General features: G+C 40.9%; 1 long non-coding RNA gene across 1 annotated transcript; it reads right to left on the bottom strand.

Annotated features, from left to right (window-relative positions):
• Window positions 1-3,331: 3,331 nt before the first annotated feature.
• Window positions 3,332-8,134, bottom strand: LOC148006780 (uncharacterized). The gene is made up of 3 exons (XR_015644537.1): window positions 7,937-8,134; window positions 7,460-7,589; window positions 3,332-5,568 (listed from the first exon to the last, which is right to left on the bottom strand). It is a non-coding gene; the product is annotated as an uncharacterized LOC148006780 (long non-coding RNA).
• Window positions 8,135-12,265: the final 4,131 nt, after the last annotated feature.

The following is a 12,265-nucleotide window of genomic DNA, read 5'->3' as shown; positions in this document are numbered from 1 at the left end:
TTGAAAATCTGGAGGAAATGGACAATTTCCTAGACAGATACCAGGTACCGAAGTTAAATCAGGAACAGATACACCATTTAAACAACCCTATAACTCCTAAAGAAATAGAAGCAGGCATTAAAAGGCTCCCAAACAAAAAGAGCCCAAGTCCAGATGGGTTCAGTGCAGAATTCTATCAGACCTTCATAGAAGACCTCATACCCATACTATCCAAACTATTGAACAAAATTGAAACAGACAGAGTGCTACCAAATTCCTTCTATGAAACTACAATTACTCTTATACCTAAACCACAAAAAGATCCATCAAAGAAAGAGAATTTCAGACCAATTTTCCTTATGAATATCGATGCAAAAATACTCAATAAAATTCTTGCAAACTGAATCCAAGAGCACATCAAAACAATCATCCATCATGATCAAGTAGGCTTCATCCTAGGTATGCTGGAATGGTTTAATATGCAGAAAACTATCAACCTAATCCAGCATATAAACAAACTGAAAAATCAAAACCACTTGGTCATTTCATTAGATGCTAAAAAAAGAAGGCCAATACCTAAACATAGCAAAACCCATATACAGCAATCCAGTAGCTAACATTAAACTAAATGGAGAGAAACTTGAAGCAAACCCACTAAAATCAGGGACTAGACAAGGCTGCCCACTCTCTCCCTGCTTATTCAATATAGTTTATGAAGTCCTAGCCAGAGCAATCAGACAACAAAAGGAGATCAAGGGGATACAGATTGGAAAAGAAGAAGTCAAAATATCACTATTTGCAAGTGATAGGATAGTATATTTAAGTGATCCCAAAAGTTCCACCAGAGAACTACTAAACCTGAGAAATCCCTTCAGCAAATTGTCTGTGTATAAAATTAACTCAAATATATCAGTGGCCTTCCTCTAAACAAAAAAGAAAGAAGCTGAGAAAGAAATTAGGGAAAGACACCTTTCATAATAGTCCAAAATAGTATAAAGTACCTCGGTGTAACTTTAACCAAGCAAGTGAAACATCTGTATGATAAGAATTTCTGGCCTCTGGAGAAAGAAATTGAAGATCTCAGAAAATGTAAAGACTCCCATCCTCGTGGATTGGCAGGATTAACATAATAAAAATGGCCATTTTACCCAAAGATACCTACAGATTCAATGCAATCCCCAATGAAATTCCAATCCAATTCTTCAGAGAGTTAGACAGAACAATTTGCAAATTCATCTGGAATAACAAAAAACCCAGGATAGCTAAAACTATCCTCAACAATAAAAGGACTTCGGCGGGAATCACTATCCCTGAACTCAAGCAGTATTACAGAGCAATAGTGATAAAAATTGCATGGTGTTCGTATAAAGACAGGCAGATAGAACAGCGGAACATAATTGCAGATCCAGAAATGAACCCACACACCTATGGTCACTGGATTTTTGACAAAGGAGTCAAAACCATCCCATCGAAAAAAGATAGCATTTTCATCAAATGGTGCTGGAGGTCAGCATGTAGAAGAATGCAGATCGATCCATGCTTATCACCCTGTACAAAGCTTAAGTCCAAGTGGATCAAGAACCTCTACATCAAACCAGATACACTCAAACTAATAGAAGAAAAAGTGGGGAAGAATCTCAAACACGGACTGATTCTGGGCTCCAACTACATAAGTAGCAATTAATAGCTTAGTAAGTGCACCAGTGGAAGGCAATCCCTTGGTCCTGCCAAGGCTGGACTCCTAGTGAACAGGAGTCTTGTTTGAGAGTTCAGTAATGGTGGGAGTACTGCACAAGGTACACCCATATAGAAGTGTAGGGGGAGGGGTTGGGTTGATGTTGGCATGAAAACTGCGAAAGAGAATAACATTTGAAATGTAAATAAGAAATACCCAATTTAATAAAGATGGGGGAAAAAAGGTGGGAAAACAAAAGGGAAAGGATTTTGAACAGAGGTATAAAGGAATGGTGAATAAAAACTGAAGGTAATTACTGGAAAGTCGCAGATTCCATGGAAGCAAGAAGTTTCCAGGATGCAATAGGAATGACCTTACCTGAAGGACTCAACAAGGGAGAGAGAACCTATAGAGATCATTTGGAGAGAAAAGGCACTCCCTCCTGTTGAGGAATGAGACCACTCACAGTTCCCAAAATTTTTACCAATATCACTAATGTTTAAAGGAAATACAATGACACAAAGGGGGAAAGAGATTGCAGGAAAGGACTTTCCACCTGGGGATCCATGTGGAACCCACTCCCTCTTGCTGAAGCCAAGAAGTGCTTCTTGACAGGGACTGTTGTAGCTGTCTTCTGAGAGGCTCTGCCAAAGCCTTATCATTAAAGATGTAGATGCTTTTTCCCAACCATCAGATATAGCACAGGGGCAGCAATGGACATGGTAGGGAAAGGACTGAAGGAACTGAAGGTATTTGCAAGGCAATAAGAAGAACAATATCATTCAACCAGAACTCCCAGAGCTACCAGTTACTAAGCCGCAAAGCAAGAAATAAACACAGAAGTACCAATGGATCCAGCTACATTTGTAGAATAGGATGGACTTTTCTGGCATCATTGGAAAGGTAGGCCCTTGGTCTTGTTAAGTCTTGATGTACAGCTTAGCAGAAATCTAGTGTGGTGAGGCAAGAAGGCATGGATTGATGAGGGAGCACCTCATAGAACCAGGTGGAATAAGGGTTTTTTGGAAGGGAATATTGTAAGAGGAATAACAATTGAATTGTAAATAAGTGAAATAACCAACATAAAAATTAAAAATACAATAAGTGTAATAAAAATTAAAATTAGAATTAGGTATACAAAATATTTTAATGTATGTATATTAACATAGTATTATTCAAAATATTTGTGTTACTTCAGTTGATAACAGTCTTCCAAGATCCACAGACACTCTAATATAAATTTCCAAATCATGTAGGAGAAACTATTTCTAGACGTTGTATAGGGGAACTCAAAATACTGTGAAAACTGTGTTATGGCCATTCATCTTAGAGCCTCCCAGTGTGGGGTGATGTCACAGGTGAGGCAGGCACAAGATAGAATGAGGTCTGTCATTGGATGAAAAGGAAGGACAGGTGGGAGAAAAGATTGAAGCAAGAGGAGGAGCCAGGAACGCAAGGGAGGAGACTGAGAGAAGCCACCAAAATAGAATAGGGAGGCTGATGTTAAGATTCCACGCTGTAACTTTACAGGTTGTTATAAATGTGTACAGAGTTTTGTATGTTTAGGTGGACAATTATATCTTATCAATTGGATCAAATGTTGTATGTGAAGGGTCTGGGGTGTACCTGGAAGAGAATGGGAGACAAGAGACACGAAGAAGGACACCAAGACAAGAGTCTGATCAAGGTGACAATTTTATTTTTCCCCAGGGCTGAATTTATACCATAACATGGGTAACAGATGGAGGGGGAAAGTAAGAAACATTTATGCAGGCCAAGGACACAATATTCGTGTGGTCAGGGAGTAGGCTGATGTTGACAGGTTGTCAGAAAGGTCACAGGTTTCTCATATCTATTAGTCAGCAGGATGTTGGTGTTTCAGAAACTTTACAGGTCATCACATTGGGTATCTTAACACGTCAAATGTTATCATATTATTATTAATTTTGACCACCAGATTTGTATTAGTCTTCTGCAGCTGGCTGGAGATTTTCCAAGAACCCAGTCATACTTAATTCTAACCATAATAATAACATCAACAATGGATGGCTTCAAGGGCATTGCTCCCAACATCTCCCCGTTCCTTACAGTCAAATGAAAAGGTGGCCAAATGGCCGTGATGTCCTGGAATGAGCCCCTCGGGAACTGTGTCTGTCTTAGGTTGGAGTGGTATTTGTCACATGGCCAAGAGAATCTTGTGGCCAGGATCCGTCATGGGGTAAGGCAGCAGCTAATGGTGGGCCTTCTGTCTTAGGCCCTTTATTCGTGAATATATCACTCTCTTACCCATCATTGACTGTCCAGCTCAGCACGCAGGGGTGACAATTTGTTGATTTTTCAGCAAAGGCATCAGGACAGCAGGCAGAAAAGAATGTTGGCCTCATTTGGCCGAAGGACAAAAAATGTCCTTGCCTGGGCTGGGAGGAGATGTGTAGGTGAGCTTGGCCATCATCAAAGCATCCTCCATAGCTAGCCTATGACAATATACCTGAATAAGTTTTGCTGCTATATTATCTACATGTTGTTTAACAAAGATGGTTAAACAATTAAATGTCCAAGGGCCAAAAGATACAAGCAAAAGAAGGCCTACTAGGGGACCCAACAGAGACCAATTTTGATACCAGTTCTCAGGTTTTTCTCTTTCTCATTTTCTCTTTTCCAAGCCTTTTCTGACTTGTTTCATGTTTTCTTTAACCATATTCTAAGACACAGGAAATATCTAAGCACTGACTTTGTAGCACAAACCAGAATTTCATAAAATATCACAGAAAGGATGCCACCAGGCAGAGAATTACAATTTTAACTGATATTAAACATTTTAAATAATTTGGAGAAACCTCAGCATTGAATTATAACCATCAGGGAAAAAATAAAGACATTAATAGTTATCCCATGCATGTTATGTCAGAAAAAAGCAAACCAAAACTCAGCACAGTACAGTATCAATAACTGAAAGTTAAATAATATGTTGATACATAGAAGGAAAAATAACATGTTGACTGCCATTGTTGACATTCACAAAATAATTCCAATAGACAATTCAGTTTGGTTTCATGTAACAATCATAATTGCATTATCCAAAAAGTCAACCCTACAAAAGGTATCACATTGTAGAAGAATACATATCTCAGCTGTCCTGGAGTGGGGTGGTAGGACTTCCAATTTTTCTTCTGTGATGGCAATGTTCTCGAAGTGTTGCACTTCTTTGAGCAAGCAGCTCCTCTCAGTGAAGTGCAGGCTGTAGATGAAGTCGCATGTACCTTGTGCCATGTTCAGTGCCTCCCTGGGCTTCTTCTTTGGATCAGTGTCCAGAAGCCGAGGAGTAGGAATGTACAGGCTCTTTTAACAATTTTATGGTAAATACAATCCCTGTATTAGCACCTGATTGAAACATTCTAAGACCCCAAGTATATCCACGTGTCCAATCCAGGTTTCAAACCGTGGAGGTAAATTTAATATTTAGGGGGATGAACCATTCCCTTGTTTTAGAATTAGAACCTTCACAACGGGAATCTGGGACATGTATATTAGTAGTATGGGAGATATTATAAGTCAAACAATGCAGTGTATTGGGTGATAAAATTCTTAAGAACAGGAGAAAGGGGCCAGGCAAGAAAGCTAGAGGGTGACCTGGAGAGAGCTGGTGGAACAACCAGATCAGGTGACAAATGGCATTCAGTCACACAGCTAAACAAACGAGGCAGCTTTCTTGGAATGAAAAGGCCATTGCAAATACAAACGCAAGCTTTGTGCCTGTGAAACAGAAAGGTGAGCAGAGGGACAGCCGGAGTCTGTTACCAGCTGTCTCTCTGGACTTAGATTTTGCTTAAGGAGTACCTCCCTTCAGTGTCAGCTCGGTGGCTCTGCCTCTCAAGAGATCCAGTCTCCAAACATCACTAGGCTTCCAGTAAGAACTAATAACAAAAGGATGGAGAGATGGTTAGGACCTGGGTGCTAGATGCCAAGCAGCTGACAAAAGAATTGTATGGTTCATCCACTTTAGGGGGAAATTTTCTTCCAGGCAGTCAGACGTGCCTGGCAAACTTGAGCCAAGAGACCAGGAGAGAATAGCATCTAGTATTGAAGGGGGACTTGCCCAGGAGGGTGTTATCTGATTGAAGCCTCAGGTATCAGAGAGTAAGCTATAGTTAGCGATAACTGACTATAAGGACTCTTTCTGTTGCCATTCCTGAGGCAGGCTCACAATTGAGTTGGGCTTCCTGCCTCTTATATCCAATATAGAGTTTGCTAACACTGGAATACTGATCTTTAATAGAACTACAGCCCTCCCAGGACTTCAGTAACAGTCCTTCACCAAGCTGTCTTACTGGCTTAGAGGACCATGGAAAAGAAAACATTGATCCTGACCTTGGCCACAGCCTCCAGTTGGAGTAAGCTGAAGAGCCAGTGCCAAGACTTTCTCCTCTTATCATCCTAGAGTAAAGCCTGTTCTGTCTGGCAAAACAAAGTTATTCACAGTCTGCTGCACACTCTTTATGAAAATACTTTAGGGGCTCCCCTGACCCCCAACCTGGGGCATTTTGACCACAGGGGCAGGAACTGACTGCTGCAGGGTTAGGATCAGAGGCACTCTCTATGTCAATGATGACTAACGGGGAAGGTAACTTAATGTTGGAGATCAACTCCTCTCCTGGAATAGGGCCAGCAGATAAGGCAGGCTCCCTTAAAGAACTTCTCTTAATGAATGCTCTCCTTCTGTGAGCAAGTGTTGAAGGTCTGGCCACTGAAGGCAGCAACTGCAATTTTTTTTCAGGGCCAAAGGTCTCATAATAATCTATCTTTTTGCTGTTAAAGCTTCAACCCCAGCCAGGCTCATCACCTTGAAACTCCTCTTACGCTGACTTGGCCTGAGCTGCGCAGCTGCCTGTGTGCAGCCTGCAGTTTGCTTGCTAGCTGCCACCCTCAGCCCCACACTTCCTCACTCTGTGCTTCCCTTTCTTAGAAGCTGTGAATGTCTAAGCAATAGGGAGAACCTTTCTTCAGGATCCAAGGCAAAGCTTTCAGGTTCTTGTTAATGCCTACTTCAGACAAGATCATTCGCTAACCTGGAGTCCTTCATATACATGTGTGATAAACTGTTAACATCTGCTAGACTGGGTAAGGGGATCAAAAGGAGGGGCATCTCTTCTTGGGAAGGAGGCTCAAGAGAGAAAGACAAAACTCCCTGTCAGAAAACAATTTCTTTCAAGCAAATCATTTCCAAGTTAAGCACCAAGAGGACCAAGTAAAATTCCTTGACAAACAAAACAAACAGTTCCATGATTTCAAACACAGTCTTAAGTCCATGATTTCAAACACAGTCATCAGTCCAAGTTCAAAAGTGAAGCAAAAGCCAAGAAGATACTCGACAATACCGCAGAAAACAAACTAGACAAACAAGACCAAGACAATGTGTCCTATAAGCAATTTCCACAAATGCCTGATACCTTCAGTACCTGGCCCAAACTGCAGCTTAACCTAAGCTGCTTCCAGGAAGAGGAGGACTATCTGACCCCACCTCCTAACGAGATACCAGAGTGTCCTCTAGATTATTTCTCCTCCTAGAGCATCCTTTAGGGCCTGTGGCCTGTGACAACTAGCACGTCTGCCTGTCACAGACATAAGCCCCTCACAGGACCCACAGCAACCACCAAGGGGACTCTAACTTCTCTCCAGGGGGGACTCAAACTCTTCAGACAGCAGACGAAGACAAACACAAGACAATATGAAACAAAGACGAGACGCGACACAGAGACAAAACAGAAAGTAACACAGAACACAAAACACAGATTTGCTAGAGCTTACCTCCAATATCCTCAACAATTGTAGTCTGGGGGAGCACAGTTCCTGGCAGGTGCACCAAAATGTTGTAAGACCCCATAGTGGCCCTACCTCAGGAGGGCCACCCACAGAGCACAGATTGACAAAGTGACCGCTGCAATAGCATGAGGGTATAAGGTTTTTAATCCAGGTATGTGGGGTTGCCCAACCATACAGGAAGAGGCAACCTCAAACCCAAAAAGCACACAATTTTTATTCATTACAGAGGGGATATTTCAGCAACAAAAACAATCACTAACTCTGCACTATCTTTTGTGTTAATTGTTTCCTCCGGGGGGAACTATGGACAAATATTTCTACAAAATCTAAGCATTTTTAAAAATTTTTTCTTTACTTTTTTCTTTTTTCTTTTCTTTTTTTTATCCCTATTCTTCGCATCTTGAATGACTCCCTGAGTCCTGTCACAAAAGGTAACTGTAGAATGCTTGTCCCATCACTCACCACTGAGATCTGTGTCATCCGTAGAGAAACATACACCAAGCCTCTGAACCAAGGTCGGGTAGTCCATGGTTGCCAGAAGCAGGGAAGCAAAGGCTCCAAGGAGGAGCAAAAGCTCTGAGGGGGAGCAAAGGCTCTGAGAAACAAGAAAGACAGGCCTGCCTATTCACTGGGGATGACATTCTCCTCCAGGAGACCTCCAAACAGCCACACACTGGGCGCCATTTGTAAACGACTGGTCCAGGGGTGTACCTGGAACAGAATAGGGGACAAAGGATGTGAAGAAGGAAGCCAAGACAAGAGTCTGATCCAGGCGACAATTTTATTTTTTCCCAAGGCTGAATGTATACCATAACATGGGTAACAGAGGGAGGGAGAGAGTAAGAAATAGTTACACAGGCCAAGGACACAATATTCCTGTGGTCAGGGTTAGGACAGGATGTCAGAAAGGTCACAGGTTTGTTATATCTATTAGTCAGCAGGATATCTTTATCATATTATTATTTTTCTTGACCACCAGATTTGTATTAGTCTTCTGCAGCTGGCTGGGGATTTTCCATGAACCCAGTCATACTTAATTCTAACCATAATAATAACATCAACAATGGAGGGCTTCAAGGGCATCGCTCCCAACATGGCATCTATGCCTTTTCTCTATGCCAGGGTTCCCTTTCTGCAGAACTGTATATTTAAAACTACTTAGTTCTATCAGTAGACTTTTGAATTTGTAAGTTTATTTATAAAAGTAGTGGAAAAACCTTCAAATAAAATAATCAGTTCAAGGTCAGGTGGACTATATGAGACTCTGTCTCAAGACAAAAGACAATACTGACAAAAGGGGGTGGGGTACAGAGATAGCCTACACCCTCTCAGTGAAAGGCTTGCTTAGTGTAAACCCCAGAACCCACGTTAAAAATGCTAGTTGTTGCTCACCAGTCGTGGTGCTTGCCTTAATCCCAGAACTCCAGAGGCAAACGCAGGTGGATTTCTGTGAGTTTCAGGCTAACCTGGTTTACAAACTAAGTTCGAGAACATGCAAGGCTACACAGAGAGAAATCCTGTATTATCCAGGCAGCTGTGAATCCTTTAATCCCTGCATGAGGGATCCTTTTAATGCTGAGGAATGGGACTCTTTCAGATTGAGACCACTCTAGTCAACAGAATGAGATCCAGGACAGTCAGATCAACACAGAGAGAAACCCCATCTAAAAACCAAACGAACAAACAAACAAAAAACAAAAGCAACATAAAACAAACAAACAAACAAAATGAAAGATAAGAAAAAAGAAAAGAAATGGACAGGCATGTCAAACTATACAGTCAGTCACACAGGAATAGGCACAAACTTTAACTATATAGACAAAAAAAAAACAGGGAAAGGGAAATCTCTTAAAGGAAAGTAAGTATAGAGAGTCTTGTTCGAATCATATTTCAAAAATATTTTATTTATTTAGTGTATCTGAGTATACTATGGATCTCTTCAGATACAGCAGAATAAGACTAATAGGACACTGGATCCCATTAAACCTTGTTCTGAGCTACCACACGGTTCCTGCAAACTGAGCTAGGTACCATTTGGAAAACTAGTCAGTTCTCTTAACATTGAGTCATCTTTCCAGCCCTCATATATCTTTTTAAAATCTCTTTTTTACATCATATTTATTTATTTTTGTATTTATGTATTTGTGTATGTATGTGTTTGTTTATTTATTTATTGATTGGTTGTTGTTTGCCTGCATGTATATGTGTGTGTGTGTGTGTGTGTACACACACACACACACACACAGATACACAGATACACACACACACACACACACACACACACACACACACACATATATATATGCAGTATGTGTGTGCTATGCATAGTGAATGCCAGAGGCTTTCCATTTGGGTACTGGGAATTGAACCCTAGTGTTCTGGAAGCACAGTCAGCTCCTCTTAACTACTCCTATGTCTCTCCAGCCCCCTCTGTACATCTTTTGAATGATGTAGCCAAAAGGTAGGGCTTAGGAATATTGCTTGAAATTCCAGTAGTTAGAAAGCTGAGAAGTTGGGTCAGATTCACCATGAGATGATATAACCAGCCTCAGCTACATATTAAGTTCTAGGTCACCCTGAGAAACATTAGCCTCTCCTCAAAATAAATCACAATCCTATACCGGGCTGTTATTTCTAGACTTACAGGATGTAGGAACTTTTTTTTCTTTTTTCTTGTTTCTTTTGGTTGTCTGTGTTATGGTTTCTCTGCGTAGCCCTGGCTGTCCTGGAACATACTCTGTAGATCAAGCTAGTCTCAAATTCAAGAAAGCCATGTGCCTTAAGTGGTGGGATGAAAAGCATGCACTGCTACCTCCACATAGATGAAAGCAAAGTTTATTAACATTTATTTTGGAGCTGCAGACAAGGTATAACAGTTAAGAGCACTAGATGTTCTTCAGGTTTGATGCTCAACTCCAACATGCTAAATGTAACTCTAGTTCCAGTGGATTCCACATCCTTTTCTGACTGAGACAATTCATTCACATAAAATAAATAAAAATTTGAAAGTAAATGAAATTTATTTTTATTATTATAGTAAAATAAACTTATTTATATGTGCAAAAATGTCTGCCTGTCTCTATATGGATGAATATGTACCACATATTCCTGGTATGTAAGAGGACAGAAAAGAGATCTGACTCCCTGCTTCTTCAATTGCAGATAGTTGTTGGCTGTCATGTGAGTGTTAATAATTGAACTTGGGACCTATAGAAGAACTGTCAATGATTTAATGGGTAAGTGATCTCTCCAGGCCCTTTAAGGAATTTAAAAGTATCGTTTTAAGTTAGCCATGCAAAGACAAGCTCAAGACCTTCTGGGATAGAAATCAGCAGTATCAAACTTAAAAGCTCAAAGGACAAGAATTCACAAAATGTTAAATGTGTATTCTGTTTAGTCTTTGTTAACCTAATATCAACTAGAGTTGAATTTAGAAGAAGAAGCATTAAATGAGGTATTGTCTCCATCCAACTGACAATTGGGCAAGTCTCTTAAGTAATTTCCTGTGTGCAACCCAGAGTGCCTGGAGTGACTTCTAAGTGGGGGTCTTCGGTTCTATAAGAGCATAGGGATAGCAGACCAAAGAGAGCAAGCCAATAGGAATCTTTCTCCATGAACTCTTCCTCCAGATTGATTTAGTCACTGTTCTATTGCTGTGAAGTGATACCATGATGACTACAACTAATATAAAGGAAAGCCCTTAATTGGTGCAGTTTCCTGAGGTTCAGTCACAGGAAGGAGCAGGTTCTGAAGACGAGAGTCCTATGTCTACATCATCAGGCAGCAAGAAGAGTTTTGAACAGTTTTGAACATTTGAAAGATCAACACTTACTGTTGTTGTAAAAATATATAAATAAACAAGTATGGTTGTCTTTTATCCCGCTAGGTCCGCACCGCGGTGCCCAAGGTATCTTGGCAGAAACACATCCCAACTCTGCGGCGGCCCAGTGTCTCTTGTCACCACACACTTTCCTACACTCAAACCTTCACATAAAAGAAAACACAACACAATAATCTTTGACCCAATTGATAAGATATAATTGCCCATTTAAACATACAAAGCCTGGTACCATCCATCCCTTGAGAACATTAATAACAACCTGTAGATACACAGGAATCTTAACATCACCTGCTATCTTGTCCTGCCACAGCTTCTCTGCCCCTATCTCCCTCCTAACTCCTCCTTTCTCTTCTAGGCTCCTCCACTTCCTTCAAACTTCTCTCCTGCCCATCCTTCCTTCTACTCCAATGAGAGGCCTCCTTCTATCCTGTACCTGCCCCTAAACTGTACTTTACAAATTCAATGGGGAGGTGGTTCTGGTGAAGTCACCTGAGTTCTGAGTCCTTGACTAGGCAGCTGTCCTTGGGGCAGTGGAATTAGCATCAAAATACAGATAACTTCAGGGCAAACCACAACAGCTCACCTCATTGACAGAGTTCCTCTATGTAGGCCACACCTACTCCAACAAGGCCACACCTCCTAATATAATAACACTCCCTGATGATGAAGCATTCAAACACATGTGTCTATGGGGTCATTCCTACTAAAACCACCTCAGCTACCCTCACTGATCAACTATTTCCTGAAAATTAGACGAGATCGGGTGCGTTCAGGGTGGTATGGCCGTAGACAATTAGAAACATAAATATTTTGGAAATGCATATGACTGATAAACAGGCGCTTTTTCTTCTGTATTCTACCTTCTCTTTTTGTTTCTTGTTTGTTTATCACTTAGTCAAGGCTAGATTTAAAATCACTCTGTACGCAGCAGCTCTCTGCTCCCAAACCCC

This window comes from Rattus norvegicus, chromosome 1 (genome assembly GCF_021556685.1).
Source record: "Rattus norvegicus strain SHRSP/BbbUtx chromosome 1, alternate assembly SHRSP_T2T, whole genome shotgun sequence".
Classification (NCBI taxonomy): Eukaryota; Metazoa; Chordata; class Mammalia; order Rodentia; family Muridae; genus Rattus; species Rattus norvegicus.
The sequence above is the reverse complement of the archived record's forward strand: the minus strand, read 5'-3'. Positions and strand labels throughout refer to the sequence as shown.